Source organism: Arachis ipaensis, chromosome B3 (assembly GCF_059453495.1).
Source record: "Arachis ipaensis isolate K30076 ecotype BB chromosome B3, ASM5945349v1, whole genome shotgun sequence".
NCBI lineage: Eukaryota > Viridiplantae > Streptophyta > Magnoliopsida > Fabales > Fabaceae > Arachis > Arachis ipaensis.
The window spans coordinates 1,256,159-1,263,618 of NC_142438.1; the positions used below are offsets into that span (position 1 = coordinate 1,256,159).

Consider the following 7,460-nt stretch of genomic DNA (forward strand, 5'->3'; position numbering starts at 1 on the left):
CGTGGCATATGATGACGTGAGGCTAATGCCATGTGTCACAAGATGATTGGTTGACGTGTCAACTTAGTGACACGTGGCACTTGATATGTAAAAAAGTTATTTATAATTAAAATTGTTCTTGAAAGTTCAGACGTAAGTCATTTTCATCCTTGAAATTTTAAAAATTAATCAAATTAGTCCTTATATAATTTTTTTTATTTTTTCTTGATAATATTAAATTTAAAATATTTTTTGATACTACTAATTTTAATAGAAATATAATTAACAATAAAAAAATTAGTAATTATATCTTTTTTTCTTAAAAATTTTTTCAATAAAATTATCTCTTTTCTTTAAAAACTATTGTTGTTTAATGCAAATGGACTTGGATTCGAAGTGAATGGGTATTGACTAACGTATAATAAAAGTTCTCCTTGAAATATAGAAAGGAACCGGTATTAACTTCTTCGTACAATAAAAATTTAGTATAATGATGCTAGGTTTAAACCATATATAATAATATAATATAAATAATATTATACATCTAAATTTTTTTATAAACTAATTTAATTAAGTTAAATAATAAAATTTAAAATAATATTATTTATAATAAAAAAAGACTTAAAGTTACATTACAATTGTAAATTTTAATTACACTACTTCATAATCATGACTTATCAACTTATTAACTATTTTTCAGACCCTGTTAATTTGACTTCATTAGTTCATTAACATAATACTCTCCGCGCAACTTTCCTCCTCTTTTACCATAATGTCCTCGTTCCATGTAGATCCTATTTTTCATTTTTATTTTTTTATTCATATAAGTATAATTCATACCTAATGCCCTTTCCTTATGCTATCTCATTCTACTCTATAAAACACAATCTTCTTTAATTATTTTTTTTGTTGCCCATGGTATCTCCTAATTCGATAGATCAAAAACTAATCCGTCACAAATTTAAACTCCAATTAAGAGTCTGTTACTGATAAATGAATTGTTATATGCACAAGACGGGATTCGAACCCCAACACTTGGCCTCAGCGAACCATTAGTTTTATGAGAGACTCTTTGGGTCCTTGAAAAGAACCTATTTCAAAATTGGTTAGTTGGGAGCCACCAAAAGCGGGTTTTGAGGCCGGAAACAAAAGAATGCTAATTCTCAATCAAACTTGGTAGCGTTTTTGCTTATATCTATTTTTTAGTGTTATCCCACATCTTTATTCCAAATCAATTCATTCTTCATAGTGAAATAATGATGGGCCAAAAGTTTTGGATCCTTTTATACGGAAGAATATATCATATTCCTTTTGTGGGTAATTTTCAGTTGTCAAAACTTTCAACTTTCTATCACTTTGAAAGAACGCCTGATTTCTCAATTTCCATATAAAAGTGATTGTTAGCTATAATATAATCAAAGCAAAGTGTATGGGATAGAACTTTTAAAACAGCCAAACAGAGCAGACAACATACTCAAGCAGCAACAGCGTCACTAAGATCAACAATTGCGTAAGAAGAGGCCTCCTTTATGAAATGGTCTAAAAGCTAATGTGGTTGCCTCCTTTTAGAATCAGAATTGCTGCTATACCAACCACAAGAGATTAGAACAATCCTGCAAAGGGAGGCATTCTGGCAGCAAAGGAGGCAAACTGAGAACAGCTGGGGACTTATCTATTCTGTGTGGTCTTAACAACATATTCTAACTAAATCGAAGCCAGAGTCTATCAGTCTATAAAAAAAAAAATACAAAAAAACAAGGACCCACATTAATGATAATAAAGTTATGGATTCAAGAGACAAGGTAGGAAATTCTTCACCAAATGAATAGGCCTGGCTTAAATAACCGCATTTGAGATGAGCAAGTTGGAAGACCAAAGTGCGAGGGTGAAACTAAGCTTTCATGATAGATGTGAAAGGTCCTTCCGCCTGCACCCCGAGACAAAGGACGGAGTTGGGTCATGCCATCACCGGAGCTGTCAATATTAGGAAAATCTATGGTGCCATCATTTAAGTTACACAAAACAAACTTGCCACTAGGAGACATCACCAGTAGAACATCATTTTTCAACATGTACATAGGCTCTAATGCATAATTTCTAGGAGGATTAACGAGTAGTGGGTGGTGGGGGATTATGGCCAGTTTAGTCCAAGATTGAGGAACTCCATACTCCTTCATCATCCAGAGAGTCGAATGAGTTTTCTTAGTCTCATAAGAAACAGCAAGACAACCCCTCAAGGTAGCCAGTTGGGGAAACACACTGAGAGCATCATCTGAATCCCTACTGGGAAGGGAAATCTGACTATAAGTCTCTTTCACCAAGTCAAGGGAAAGAACTGCGACAAAACTAGTACGACTGCTGCAAAGAAGCCAATTAAGGGTGCCAGTGCCACTTACAAAAAGCCCTACCGGAGCCAACAGAATAGCCTTGTTATTGGGGTCATGTGGTCTATATGGGAAATCCTGAATTGTTCTCCAGGTACATTTTGGGCCGAGTGTGAAAATTCTGGTGAAAGATTCACCTAATTTCTTTTCCACAATGATGAAAAGCTTATACTTGTCGTTCACATGATCATAACCGAATCCACAGACGTGGAATAAACCTCCAATTTCAAGCGGCTGAGATGTGAATCCGGTGCAGGGGTTCCACAGCATGGCACGCTCTTTATCGTGCAAGCACAGCAATCCATTACAAGAGCCAAAGGTGGCGTCGTCCCACATAGGCAACTACTTTGGTGGGTTCATGGGGACGGTTCTCGAAGACAGATCGGACGGAGAAAACTCCGATTGTGAGGTAGTATTTGTGCCAGGAGCTATAATAGGCAATACGCGGGTGGGTCAAGGCTAGATCCACCGCCATTGAACGTCGAAGGTGGTCCTTGGCAAATTGGGAGCTGGAAATTAGGGTTCTGAATGAACTGCAGACGCTGTTCCTTAATCGAACAAGAGACCTTGCCGGAATCCTCAGCAGGATTTCCTCTATGAGCTCGTCCAGAAGGATAGGCGGTGGTTTTGTGGTGGTACAGCAGAGCAGTTCCGGCCACCCCTCGGTGGTTGTGACAGCCTTGTCCTTCCTCGCAACACTATCATCATCATCATCAGGAATGGGACCCCCCTTCATTCTCTACAACAGCAGGAATAAGAAATCAAAAACAATATAATTCTAACAATTCTGCTCTGAACATAAAACATACATTGGGATGAGATAGAGGAGGAGGAAGACGGCGGTCAGCAGGGAACGAGGGAAGGAGGCACGGGGCTGCCGCAGCTTCTTCGATGAAATTTTGGATCTCCCGAATCCGGATCTATCCAATGTTATTTAACTAGTAACCAGTTATCTGATCTCCTTCTAATATATATATATATATTGAAAATATTTTTCTTTCTTCTTTTCAAAAAAGAATTTTAAATAATTTTTTTTTTTTAAACCAAAATTAGGAAAAATTGAAACCGCTATCTCTTAGATGAATATGGGAAGATTTTATAACTCTTTGCCTAAATAATTTATGAGGAGTGCTAGGAGACAATGGCCATCAATAGTGTTTTTAATGGTGTGAGATTACATTTAATAATGAGAGATTATTCACTTTTTTTTAATGATTAAGTGCTCGCCACAAAACACAAAACACAAAAATTACTGATCTCTAGACTTTCTCATAATTTATTTCTTAATTAGTTAATTTTCATAATATCTTATTACAATTATATTCGTTATTCTGTTTTGATTTTATTTAACTATGGTCAAGTGACCATCAAAGATTTTATCTTTGAATTAAACATAAAAAATATTAACTTCATCAAATTGTTAAAATCTATAAAAAAATATTTTCTCAATAAAAAAAGATTTGTTTTTATTTATTTAGTGTATTTGTTAACTTTTAATAATAAAAATAAAATATATTCAAATTCTGCATTGCCATGTAGAACGGTACTTTGTCTTTTAGGACCAGCCAACCGGAGATATATTCAAACTTTGATGGTTCTGACTCAAGAATGGAAATCTGATGGATTCTTACCATCATCACATAGAACAGGCTTCTAAAAAAGGTATAACATCTAATTTTACTATGGCCATCAATGATTTTATCTTTGAATCTAAATATAGACAATATCAACCTGATGAAATTGTTAAAAGTATATAAAGGAAAGTAATATCATGTACAAGGTGAATCTGCTACTAAATACTTACATTATTGGTCTCTTGCACAGAATCTTCTAGTGAGAAAATTCAGATGTCAAAAACACACAAGTGGCAGCAATAATAGTTGCCATTGTTTTCCCTTCAACATTGATATGCTTAGTGATGTTATATTTAATGTTGAGAATCTGATGTAATTGGAGAAAAGTAGCTATTGTTTTAAGTGAAGAAGTTGATGAGAGTCATAAGAGGGAAGGGGGCATCAGATTCTGCTTTTCTGATCTTAACACACAAAATGGAGAGTATTTGAATATGAATTCCATTGATGCTACCTCTCATTCATTTTAGCGTCTCAAAGAATAGAGATTTAATTTAATTAGTTCATCCCTTTTTGTTTCTTTGTTTTTAGTTCTGTTTATGTAAATTTTGGTCACTCTAAATAGTCCAAAATATATTTATATAAATATCAAAAAACAAATATTTTAGGTTTGTGGACATTTTTTTTATTTTGTATAATAATATTTGTTAATTGATAAATTCAAAAATTTTAAGGATATAATGTGATAGTAGTTTCTATCCTGCCTATTTAATTGTAATCTGTTAATGTCATATTATAATTTTGTTTTAAAAAAATTAAATTAATAAAAAATATATTAATAATTATATTTTTAATATTTTAATTCTTCTAAGACTTGGTGTGATAAAATTTTTCAAAGAGGTGTTTGTACTTTTTAAAAGCTCAAGCTCCTTATTTTGTGTTAGATAAATCAAAAAAAGCATGTCTTTATTATGTTTACAGTTTTTAAAAAATGGAAATATTTTAAAAACACCTAAAATAGAGCTTTTCAAAATTGACTTGAGCTTTCGAATTTTAGGATTATGGAAATCGACGGTATAGCAAAGACAACTCATGCTACTGCCTTATATGATAGAATCTCTTATCAATTTGATGCTTCTTGTTTTGTTGAGAACGTGTGCAAAATTTACATGGATGGTGGTGCTATGGCCATACAAAAACAAATTCTTCGTCAAGCTCTGGACGAAAAAAATTTAGATACTTACAGTCCTTCCGAGATATCTGGGATTATAACAAATAGGCTACACAGTATAAAGGTGCTTGTTGTGTTGGACAATGTTGATCACCTAAAACAATTAGAAGAATTGGCTATCAAACCTAAATTACTCTGTGAAGGGAGTAGAATAATCATAACCACGAGGGATGAGCATATTTTATGTTCGGTAGGTCGTGTATCGGACGGGTCGGGTTGAGACCTTGATGAGTGGTGGGGTCACGTCTGATCCTGGACTGCCGGGCAGGTGTACGCGAGGCCCCGAGTACTTCGTGTGGAAAAAAGGGGGGTGTCACCTGCAAAGACACTCCGACGCTCTTGTCAGTGAATGTGCAGGCGAAAAAGGGTGGTGTGATATGTGACGTACCTCGGGGGAAGGGTAAAACCTTCCCCTTATATACTGTGTCAGAGGTGGGCCCAGCAAGGACAGACCCACTTTCTTTGGGGCGTCCTACTCACAGCGGTGGATGAGCTGTCAGAGACGCGTGTCCGGGTCGGTTGCGGGGCGTCTCACTCGACCGTTTGGGTCGGGTGATACTCGGGCCGGGCCAGCCCGTAAGGGGTTTGGGCCAGGCCGTAACAGTGCCCCCACGCGCCAGTAATAGTCGTGAGAGCTATCAGTGGCGTGTTGCTTCTTGTTCCATGCGTCGTCGTCAGGTCGGCCGCCCGTGGGAGGGACGTGCCTTCTGCGCGCGTGTCTCTTGGTTGTTGAAGCGACCGTTCGTCGCTTCGTTCTTCGCGTCGGGCATTAAATGCTCATAATGGGTTGTAAAACTCCATGAGCAAAGACCATTATGCCCCTGGTCCTTTCGCGCTTTGTGTAGCGGTTTTTTAAACAGTTCCTTCTTTCTCTCTCTCCCATTCTTGCTACTTTCATCTTCACTCCCTGATATCCAAAACTCCGTTCGAGCGTTCCTGTGTTTCTTCCTTCTCTCCCAAGTTCCTGCAACCAATCCAGGTAATTCTCGATCCTTGTCTTCCTGCCCTTTACTGTTGTATGTTTGCTGCTTGTGTCTGCTTGATTTTCGTTGATGCATAGCTTTTTAGTGTCAAGTAGGTGCGCTAGGAGAGGGGTACCATTCCAGGGTAGGCTTCTAGGTGGTTTGTATGATGGTAGTTTCTAGCCGTATTTGATTTTACCTGTTGAGTAGGATGGGCATAGTTTGTGAAATTTTCTGGACTCCCGACCTCATAGACTAACGAAGTGGTACCCCCCACTGTAGGTATGCCTCGCATTGTTTCCCGGGCTTCTTCTTCCGCGCATTACGACCCCTACGCCTGGGTGACCTCTGATGTTAAGGACTCGCCAAATCAGATGGACGAGAGGGAGTTGATGGAATTCCGACAAGTCGAGTATCTCTGTGGCGGGACAGACGAGGAGGTCAATTATGACGTTTTCGTTCCTGCTCCCCACGAGCGGCTGTACGAGATCAATTTCCACTCCCCCCGGGTTGCCGACTGGTGCTGGTTTTATAAAGCCATGTTCACCCAGGTGGGTGTTCGTATACCATTTTTCGACTTCCAGATGTCGCTTCTTAATCAGATCTCCGTGTCGCCGTCGCAGCTTCATCCAAACAGCTGGGCTTTCATCCGCTGTTTCGAGATGGTTTGTGAATATCTCGAGCTGCCGGCGTCAGTGGATGTCTTCCTCTTCTTCTTCAACCTTACCAACCCCTCCAAACAAGGGAAGGCGAGAAAAGGGTTCCTATCTTTCCGGTCTGCTCAAGGTCGGAGGATATTTGGCCTATTCGAGGACTCTTATCATGGGTTCAAGGACAAGTATTTCAAAGTTCGTCCCGTCAAAGGCCGTCATCCTTTTTGGTTGTCGCTAGAGGGAGAACGTCTCATCCCGACGTATTGGAGCTTTGGGGCGGGGTCCAATACTTTCATCAAGGTGACCTACAAGGGGATGTCCCCCGAGGATAAGAGGATTGCCGACGTGTTATTCGCAATTTTCGGAAAAAATCACGTGAATCCCCACCTTCTTATGGGTGATCGGGAGGTCACCCGAAGTTATATTTGTGAACTGTTTTGCCTTTGTGATTCTGTGTTGGTTGTCTTTTAATCTGTTTTTACCGGCTTCCCGACTGACACACTTATTTCTTTGTCGCAGTGGAGATGTCTGCCTCAGTGACAGGGCTGGAAGATTTGGTGAAGACCTTTTTGGAAGACAGCGACGAGGAGAAGGCGGATGAGAATGTCGACGGGAAGTCGGAAGGTCCTGCCGAGGAGGGGAAGGACCAGGCCATGTCCTCTCCTCATGACGCCGCAATG

The 7,460-nt window shown here is 38.7% G+C and overlaps 1 pseudogene; it reads right to left on the reverse strand.

Moving 5' to 3' along the window:
• Window positions 1–1,737: 1,737 nt before the first annotated feature.
• On the reverse strand, window positions 1,738–3,145 carry LOC107632419 (F-box/kelch-repeat protein At3g23880-like; annotated as a pseudogene).
• Between the last annotated feature and the right edge of the window lie 4,315 nt (window positions 3,146–7,460).